The sequence below is a fragment of the Spermophilus citellus genome (genome assembly GCF_964194105.1).
Source record: "Spermophilus citellus genome assembly, chromosome: 17".
Lineage (NCBI taxonomy): Eukaryota > Metazoa > Chordata > Mammalia > Rodentia > Sciuridae > Spermophilus > Spermophilus citellus.
In genome coordinates this window covers 42463195-42473759 of record NC_138199.1, presented here as the reverse complement: position 1 = coordinate 42473759, position 10565 = coordinate 42463195, and the positions used below count along the sequence as shown (strand labels likewise).

Below are 10565 nucleotides of genomic sequence, written 5' to 3'. Positions count from 1 at the left end.
TTGGAGACTTTAATTTTTTTTTTTTAATTTATTTAGGTGTAGTTGGACACAATACCTTTAATTTATTTCTTTATTTTTATGTGGTGCTGAAGATTGAACCTAGGTCCTTGCACGTGCTAGGTGAGCATTCTACTGCTGAGCTACAACCCCAGCCCACATTTGGAGACATTTTTTAGGGTAGGAAATCCATGGTATTGACATGTTTCCCTATTTGGTGGTGGGAGGGGGACTGAGGAAGGATCTGCTAAGGTAGTCTTGCAAATTAGTAACCAGTTTTATAATCCCACTGAATTGTGCTACTGGCCACTCCTGCATCTTGCAAGGTGCCAGGCAGAAAATTCTATGCCACTTTCTGGGAACTGGCCAAATCAGAGACAGGTGCCTGGATTACTGACCACTTCCTAGGCTGAGCCTCCTCTCTGGGACAATTTAAACCTCAATTAGTGCAGGGGGAAAGGAATTGCAGCCCAGGCATCTCAAACAACATGGTTGTGTTGGGCGTGGTGGCGCATGCCTGTAATCCCAGCGGTTCTGGAGGCTGAGGCAGGAGGAACATGAATTCAAAGCCAACCTCAGCAAAAGCGAGGTACTAAGCAATTCAGTGAGACCCTGCCTCTAAATAAAATATAAAATAGAGCTGGGGATGTGGCTCAGTAGTCAAGTGACCCTGAGTTCAATCCCCAGTTCTCAAGAAAAACAAAAATTAAAAAAAAACATGGTTGTGTTTACATGCACTGGGAAGCATTTTAGATGTGCTGGCTACAAATTCATCCTCCTGATCATTTCCTTCAGATGATGGGGCTGATGACAGGAGGTCAGCTGGGATTGAGACACTTGGGTTGAAGCCCTGCCATGGCTAACTCAGAAGGAAATGAAACATTCTAAATATTAGAGAACAGAGAAATTGGGGATATAGTATCTTCTAGTCAGAAACTTTTAATTAAGGGAATGTTCAGTTCAGGGACCAGATGAAGTATGACAATCAACAATTATGAACAAAGATGGCCACCACAGCCCAGCAACTCCTTTCTTTAAGCTTACTGCCAAAGCAGCACTTGAGACTCTGGCCCAGGCAGAGGGTACTCCCATGCCTAGAGTCTCAACTAAGGCACCAAAGAAGAGGAGAGGTCCTGAGGTGTTTCAGGGCACACTCTGAAGACAGTTGTCCATCACCATACAGGGATGACCGCCATCTTGATCTTTGGGGTTCAAAATATTCAACTGGGTTTGTTGGAGATTGACTCTTGTGTTGTAATAGAAGCCACGAGAGGAAGGAATTGCCTTCCAGATGACTTGTTGGCACACAACTTGCTGTTCTGTAAATCACATGGGTCTTTGTCTTTTCACCCAGAAATACATTTTCTCAGTCAGACCTTGGGGAGCTCATTTATAATCAATGACAAGGTATCCTGGAGGAGGCATCGTGGGGAGACTGCAGAGGAGTGGGGAGCCACTGCCTTGTTCCCGCTGTTGATACTCGTGTTTGGTACCAAGCAGTAGTCAGAAGAAAGGCATAAAATTTGGAGAGGAGAGAAGCAAAGGTGGAAGCTGAAAGAAAAGGGCAGAATGTACCAGGAGCAAGAGAATAAAGGGAGGGAATGACAGCCACTCGCCTGCCTGAGGGAGCCCCGGGGGCCTGGGAGAAGGGAGGCTGCCAGGAGAGGGGGTCAGCCGGGGTGGGATGGCAGGAGAAGGCATACTCCCTAGCCCTGGATCTCCTCGGATAGGGCACATGGAGGTCAGCTGAGAGGCAGGGGAATACCCCAGATGACCTGTTAGAGTTCCTTTTCTCTGGCGGCCTCTGAAGAACCAGAATGGGCCGGCAGAAGTGGGTCGAGGTTTGATTTTCTTGAAGAAGCTTGAGCTGGAGACAGATGCATTGACTCTTTACTTATTTATGAGGCTATCGATTATAATGCAGCTTTTCCACAGGATCCTGAGGTCGCTTGAGTTGGGAAAAGAAAGGAAGTTAACATCCTTGCCCTGGAGATGTCAGGCACTCAGATAGACCCCCTGCCTCCCTATTTTCTCTCCTCCTCTCCCTGCCTCTTCTGCAGCCCTTCTGTGCACCCTCGGGGCCAGGGGCTGCGGATAGCTCCTCTAGATCCCCCTCTCAGGTCTGGCTGTTATGGGTTTCTTCCAACATTTAGAGCACATTCTAACATCCCAACCCTGATCCCAGGCAGTGCTTGAGTCCAGATGTCAGGACTCTAAGCTGTAGAAAGGCTCTCCTAGCAAAGCCCTTTCATCTAAGAAGGAAGAAGGCCAAGGGGAAGTGACTGCTCAGATTGTACAAAGTGAGCAGCAAGAACCGGGGCCTGCCGATTCTCCCAGGTGAGGACGCTTTCTGATTCATATCCTGTTCCTTAAAATGACCCCAGACCCTTAAGGCCACTCTTTCTCCTCAACCCAGGGCTGGGAGGTCCCTGAGTCAAGAATCACTCCCTGGACTCTTGCTGTCTTTCTTCTTCTCCCTGCAGGGCCCCTCAGCAGTATTTTTTGTGTTTAATGAAGTCTTTGCTTTTAGTCTGCCCCACTCCCAAATACGACTGAGGAGGTTCTGTCTAAACCCAGAGGAGAACAGAGGGTAATGACAATGACAATAGCCTGATCAGCCTGGGCTGGCCCCACTCTCTACTCCAGTCTCCCTCCCCACCTTTCCTGAGGTCTCTTCCAACCTGTGTGCCCTACCTCCAGCCTTTGGTGGGCAGAGGATGCCATGTCCACTAGTCCTTGAGAAAGGAATTGTCTCTTTTCCTTTGACCTCAGGGCAGGGGCTCAGTCTGTTGGGAGAGTGGGGAACAGGCTTTTCCAGATGGGCAGAATCTTACAACATAAGCCAACACTGCTATAAGCCCCAAGGGCCAGCTCTCCAACTTTGGAGACTCTGAAATTTGGCTTCTGTGTTTGTGGCTGTAAAGATAAGGGCCATACTTGGGGCTAGGTGTGCAGTCTGCTCTTTTAAGATTATCTATATCATTGTACCTCTTCTCAAGTGAATTTTGGCATTCAGTGACCCAAGGTTTAACTCCAACCCAATTTACTGGCCTTATCACCTCCTTCTTCTCTTCTCAGAGGCTCTGGAATAGCCAAAGGGAATTCCACACAAGCACTACATTTTTTTTCTATGCCCAAATTATTAGAATATCCTACCTTTCTGCTCCATACTGGCAGAAAAACTCATGTTATTTGTTATCTTTCCTTGTTATAGCAGGTGGCATTTATTGCACATCTACTATATGCCAGGCACTGCACTTTAATTTCACATTAATGTCAAAATTCTCCCCACTTCTCCCCAGGGTTACCCAGCCAATGAATGGCAAAGTCAGATTTTGAGATAGGGCCTCTCAACTACTATCTTAGCTTCTGTACTATCAAGAAACAACTGCCCTTGTAGACATTGTCTCTTACCTAGGATTTGATTGGCACTTTCCTTATCCTACATCACATTTCCATTTTTACTATAACTTTTAAATCACATCCTTAATTTACTAGAATAAGCTCTTCAAAAGTAGGAGTGGAGTCACATTCAATGTGTCCCCAGCAAGAGGCTAAGGCTAGCACAGGCAGGGGTCCATCCAGTGTTTTGAATGAAGGAATGAACACATGACCAAAGGGATCTGAATCATAGCAAGGCCTAAAGTCTCTCTACAGTGGAACAGGGAGTTGGAACTGGCTTTTCCGAAGAAGCTCAGCCTCATATTTCCTTTTCAAAGTCACCCTGGGAAAGGAAGGGGAGGGAAGCAGTTCACAGATGAGTGAGAACAGGAATGCAAAGCCTGCCCGTGTGAGCCTGCCTGTGCGTAATGGCAGAGCCTCTTCTGCTGGCAGCACCCTGAGGATGGTGTTTGCAGTTCTCCAGGCTGGCAACGGCAGGGACTACTGATTGCTTTGTGTGAGCTGACGTGGCTGTGAAAAGGGAAAAGAAGAGAATAATAAAATCTCTGAGCAGTGCAGGGCCTGGCCCAAGAACAAGGGCCTCCCGTGTGCATCCCGCTTCTGAGACCCATTTTTGGGACTGGAGATTTTGCTCAGTGGTAGTATTTAGCATGAATGGGGCCCTGGATTCAATCCCTAGTATCACCCCCACCATCCCTGCAACTCACTTTTGGTAGAACAGGGGGAATCTCACCACCTTGTCTGTGCTGGACCCTTTTGAGATCAGGGACTCCACTATGGAGCAGTCCATGTCAGGGTGGTCTCTGGCTAGGTTGAAGACAGTGTCTTTTTTGGGGGGAGGGTACTAGAGATTGAACCCAGGGGTACTTTACCACTTAGCTACATCCTCAGTTCTTTTCTAATTTTTTTTTGGAGACAGGGTCTTGCTAAGTTGCTTAGGGCCTTGGTGAGTTGCTGAGGCTGGCCTCAAACTTGCAATCTTCCTGTCTCAGCCTCCTGAGTCAAAGACAGTGTCTATCCACTGGGAGCCTTTCAAGTTGAGAAGGGGTAGTGGGTGCTCCAAGTTCTAAAGTGCAAGGTATTTGGCAGAGGACCTGAGTGTGGACCTCATCTGCAAAGGGTATGTATATGGGGGGATGGGGGTTGGCACTAAGAAGCAGTGGGAGTGGGGCACAAAATAGGACTGTGCTCTTCAGGGTGGGCTCACTTTTTTCAAGGCCTGTTTCAAACAGGCAGATCAGGCTTCTGGGCCAGGGCAGGAGGATGGTTTCTAGCTCTGCCTCCATGTAAACCCATCTTTGTTGAGAAAAGGTAGATTCTCATACCACCACTCCCAGCCTCCTTCCCAAACTGCATGTTCATCTCCTGCCAATCAAAACAGCCTAAAAATGTTTGCTTTCACAGCTGTTTTTACTCTAATACTTGTATTTTCAAAGCCCATTTACATCCTTTATATCCTTCCATTCTTTTTTTTTTTAAAGATAGAGTGAGAGAGGAGAGAGAGAGAGAGAGAATGTTTTAATATTTATTTTTTAGTTCTCGGCGGACACAACATCTTTGTTGGTATGTGGTGCTGAGGATCGAACCCGGGCTGTACGCATGCCAGGCGAGCGCGCTACCTCTTGAGCCACATCCCCAGCCCTATCCTTCCATTCTTAAACAACCCCTTCAGAGATGCAGAAAGCAGAGATCCTCCACACACCCCCACCCCTGGTATGGGGATTGAATTCAGGGGCACTCGACCACTGAGCCACATCTCCAGCCCTATTTTATATTTTATTTAGAGACAGGGTCTCACTGAGTTGCTTAACACTTTGCTGTTGCTGAGGCTGGCTTCAAACTCACGATCCTCCTGCCTCAGCATCCGAAGCCATTGGGATTACAGGTGTGCACCACCGTGCTCGGCTGAGATCCGTTTTGTTATAGATGAGAAACTGAGGCTCAGAGGGGTTAGATGACTTCTTTGGGGTCTTGAAGCAAGTTGGCAATGGTTACTGAGGGACGATCTCTCTGAGAGTTAGAAGTCATCATCTGGTCTAGCCCTATTTTCCTTTTTTTTTTTTTGTATTGGGAATGAAATCCAGATGCACTTAAACACTGAGCCACATCCCCAGCCCTTTTTAATATTTTATTTAGAGACAGGGTCTCCCTGAATTTCTTAGGGCCTCACTTAGTTGCTGAGGCTGGTTTTGAACTTGTGATCCTCCTGCCTCAGCCTCCTGAGCCGCTAGGATTACAGGTATGCACCATCACCCTCAAATGATCCTATTTTTCACCTGAAACTTACTTTGGTTTGTAAGTATCACTCATTGATTTATTCATTTATTCAATAAAAGCTATGGGTGACTATGAGCCAGCCTTTGCTACAGGTGCTACAGGGGACATAACAGTGAACCCAACAGGAAGATTCTCATCAGTCTGGAAGAAGGAGAGTTATTTGGGGGTGAGGTGGGGGTAGGGACAGGGTAGAGAAGTAATGGGGGCTTAGAGAAGTAGGCCTACTGGGGAAGAAACACATGTACGCTTGGAAAAATGAGAAAAACATTAAGCAGGCCAAAAAGGGGAAAGCCTATTCCAGGCATAGGGAATAGCACATAGAGAGGGCCCAGAGACTAAAGACCTCAGGTACATTGAAGGGCCTGAAAAAAGTGTAGTACTCTAGTGTAGAATGCAGGGGCAGGAGAGAGGAGTGGGTGAGAGATGAGGCTGAACTGGTTCATGGAAGGCATGCAAACCACATTGAGCAGAATGAACTTTAACCTAAAAACATAATAAGCCATGAAGGGTTTTAAGAAGATGTGTGATATGATCAGATTTGGGTCTTAGTAAAACATGTTTTTGGGGCTGGGGCTAGGGCTCAGTGGTAGAGTGTTTGCCTCACACATGTGAGGCACTGGCTTTGATCTTCAGCACCACGTAAAAAAATAAATAAATGAATAAATAAATAAAGATACTCTGTCCATCTGCAGCTAAAAAAATTTTTTTGAATTTTTTTAATATTTATTTTTTAGTTATTGGCGGACACAACATCTTTGTTTTGTATGTGGTGCTGAGGATCGAACCCGGGCCGCACCCATGCCAGGCGAGCACGCTACCATTTGAGCCACATCCCCAGCCCCTAAAAAAAATTTATAAAAAAGAAAAACATGTTTTGCTTTGGTGTGGAGTGGTGCTGTTCAATAGAAACATGAGAATCACAAATAGGAGTTATACATGCGTTTAAAAATTTCTAGTAACTTCATAAAAATGACTTAAAACAATTGTTTAACACAATATAAAATATTATTTTAACATATAATCAATATAGGGATAGTAATAAATTATTTTACTTTTTCATATTATCTTTTGAATTCTGGTGTATATTTTACACTTACAGTGCTTTTGTAATTGAATTATCTACCTTTAGAGTGCTCAGCAGCCACATGTGGTTAGGAGCTACCCATATTGAACAACGTGGATGTAAAGAATGCATTTGAGAGAGCAAAATGGAGGTAGGGGCACCAGAGATAAGGCTGTTGTAGTTGATCTGGAGAATGATACTGGATTGAAGAGAGAGACAAAGGGACAGATTTCAAAGAAAACAAGGATAAAAGAGGGTAGAGAGCCAGGCGTGGTGACACACACCTGAAATCCCAGTGGCTCAGGAGGCTGAGGAGGAGGATCACAAGTTCAAAGCCAGCCTCAGCAACTTAATGAGGCCCTAAGCAACTCAGCGAGACCCAGTCTCTAAATAAAATATAAAATAGGGCTGGGGATGTAGCTCAGTGGTTAAGTGCCCTGGGTTCAATCCCAGGTACTAAAACAAAACAAAAAAAGATGGTAGAGAGAAGCATATGAGCCCAAGCAGGAAATGGTAGAAAGCCAGGTCTGGCAGAAACAGTATTCTGTGAAAAGGAGCAGGTATGACAGAAGTAGAATATCTGAGAGATGTATCTACATCTCAGAGAGATGGCCCCTCAGTAACCGTTGCCAACTTGCTTCAAGTTGCCCACACTTCTGTCCTGGGCAACCAGTCAATTGTTTGGACCATTATGAGATGGAGAAGTCACAAAAAGAAGAGGGTGGGGTGAGTGGGTGCCGAAAGGCTGGAAATGATGAGTTTTGTTTTGCATGTCTTGCCTTTGAGTTGCTCATGGGGCATCCATGGAAGAACTGTTTTATATTTTTTCTTCTCTCTAATTGTTTGTACATATGGCCCCTCAGAGTAAAGACCCATACTGGTCAGTCTCCCTTGTGGCCATGTGTGCCCTCTAAGTTCTGGCCAGTAGGTGACTCCTGGGATAAGTCAAGGCATGCTGTCACTGCCTCCTAGCTCCTGTTGAAGTCGGAGCAGCCATTCTAGATCATGTGGTAAAAAGCTTGGGGTTGCGAGTGGCAGAATAACAGAAAGGTCTCAAGACCCTGATCCTATAGCATCATCACACCAGGCTTGGAGTAAACATCTCCTAAACTAAAAAGTTTTTTCTCAGCAAGAGAAACAATAAGAGAGGTAAATAGGGAGCCTACATCCTGGGAACAAATTTTTACTCCTCACACTTCAGATAGAGCCCTAATATCCAGAGTATACAAAGAACTCAAAAAATTAGACAATAAGATAACAAATAACCCAATCAACAAATGGGCCAAGGACCTGAACAGACACTTCTCAGAGGAGGATATACAATCAATCAACAAGTACATGAAAAAATGCTCACCATCTCTAGCAGTCAGAGAAATGCAAATCAAAACCACCCTAAGATACCATCTCACTCCAGTAAGATTGGCAGCCACTATGAAGTCAAACAACAACAAGTGCTGGCGAGGATGTGGAGAAAAGGGTACACTTGTACGTTGCTGGTGGGACTGCAAATTGGTGCGGCCAATTTGGAAAGCAGTCTGGAGATTCCTGGGAAAGATGGGAATGGAACCACCATTTGACCCTGCTATTGCCCTTCTCGGACTATTCCCTGAAGACCTTAAAAGAGCATGCTACAGGGATACTGCCACATCGATGTTCATAGCAGCACAATTCACAATAGCTAGACTGTGGAACCAACCCAGATGCCCTTCAATAGATGAATGGATAAAAAAAAATGTGGTATCTATACACAATGGAGTACTATGCAGCAATAAAAAATGACAAAATCATAGAATTTGCAGGGAAATGGATGGCACTGGAGCAGATTATGCTTAGTGAAGCTAGCCAATCCCTAAAAAACAAATACCAAATGTCTTCTTTGATATAATGAGAGCAACTATGAACAGAGCAGGGAGGAAGAGCAGGAAGAAAAGATTAACATTAAACAGAGACATGAGATGGGAGGGAAAGGGAGAGAAAAGGGAAATTGCATGGAAATGAAGGGAGACCCTCATTGCTATACAAAATTACATATAAGAGGTTGTGAGGGGAATGGGAAAATAAACAAGGAGAGAAATGAATTACAGTAGATGGGGTAGAGAGAGAAGATGGGAGGGGAGGGGAGGGGGGATAGTAGGGGATAGGAAAGGTAGCAGAATACAACAATTACTAATAGGGCATTATGTAAAATTGTGGATGTATAACCAACGTGATTCTGCAATCTGCATTTGGGGTAAAATTGGGGGTTCATAACCCACTTCATTCTAATGTATGAAATATGATATGTCAAGAGCTTTGTAATGTTGTGAACAACCAATAAAAAAAAAAAACAGAAATAAATGTCTTCCTGGTGGGCCTAGTGGTGCACACCTGTAATGCTATTGACTTATGAGGCTGTGGTAGGAGGATCACAAGTTCAAGGTCAGCCTCAGCAACTAAGCAATACACTCAACAACTTAGTGTGACCCTGTCTCAGAGTAAAAAAATAAAAAAGGACTGGGATTTAGCTCAGTGGTAAAGTGCCACTGGGTTCAATCTCTTAATATCCTCTCTTCAACCCCCTCCCCCCACACACAAAAAAGAAAGAAATGTCTTCCTTATTTGAGCCATTGAACATGGGCTTTTCCTTTACTCATAGCTGTACCTAATTCTAATGAATATAGAGATGTCCCATGGGCAGTTAGGTCTTATGGGTCTAAAGCAAAGGAGAGTAGTTGGGGCAGGCTGTGCGAGGATTTGGGAGTAACCTGTTCAGGTGTTGCCATGGCAACACCTGAGTTCTCCAGGGAAGAAGAGATAAGGATCTAGAACAGAACTCTGAGGAGCACCAACATTTAATGGATGGGCAGAGAAAGAGAAGCTGGCAGAAGAGACTGAAAGGAGTAGCCAGAGAGGCAGGAAGGAAGTCAGGGAAGTGCTGTGCCACCAACACATAGGAAGGAGCTTCCCACACAGGCAGTGATCAATGATGGAGAAGGCAGCTATCTCACCATGGAACCTGAAAAATCCAATTTAGGGTTCTGCTCTTGTCCCCAATCCCACTGCATTAGACAGCCCTCTATCGCTATGACCAGGTACCTATAATCAACTTATAAGGAGGAAAAGTTTATTTTGGCTCATGGTTTCAGTCTGTGATCATTTGTCCCCGTTGCTTTGGGCCTGTGGCAGCACAGTCTGTTATGAGCAGGAGCACATGGTGGAGGAGGCCTGTGCACCTAAAGGCACCCAGGAAGCAAAAGAAAGAGGAAGCAATTGGGCTGGGGTTCCAATAGCCCCTTCAAGGGCACATCCCCAAGGATCTCAGTTCCTTCTACATGGTCCCACCTCCTAAAGTCTCTTCCACCTCCCAATAGAACCAAGAGTTAGAGAACAAACCTTCAACACCTGGGTCTTTGGGGGACATTCAAGATCCCAACCATAGCACTAACAAAAGGCCCATCATGTCATTTTCCTATTCAGAGTTCTTCAGTGGATTTTTAGTAGTGGGTCCCTCTAAAATCTAGCTCTAGTTTCTCTGTCATACCTTTTCACAGAATACTGTTTCTGCCAGACCTGGCTTCCTACCATTTCCTGCTTGGGCTCATGTGTGCTTCTCTCTACACTCTTTTTTTTTTTTTTTTTTGGTACCTGGGATTGAACCCAGGGCGCTTAACCACTGAGACATATCCCCAGATCTATTTTACATTTTATTTAGAGACTGGGTCTCACTGGGTTGCTGCTGAGGCTGGCTTTAAACTTGTGATCCTCCTGCCTCAGTCTCCTCAGCCACTGGGATTACAGGAGTGTGCCACCACACCTGGCTCCCTCTACCCTCTTTTATCCTTGTTTT

General features: G+C 45.3%; 1 long non-coding RNA gene across 1 annotated transcript in view; it reads right to left on the bottom strand.

Moving 5' to 3' along the window:
• Window positions 1-357: 357 nt before the first annotated feature.
• LOC308636773 overlaps window positions 358-10565 on the bottom strand; it is a 21902-nt gene continuing 11694 nt past the window's right edge. Inside the window, exons 2-3 of the long non-coding RNA XR_014019475.1 lie at window positions 2692-2783; window positions 358-1945 (exon numbers count right to left, since the gene is read on the bottom strand). This is a non-coding gene — a long non-coding RNA (uncharacterized lncRNA). The remainder of the gene's footprint in view (window positions 1946-2691; window positions 2784-10565) is intronic.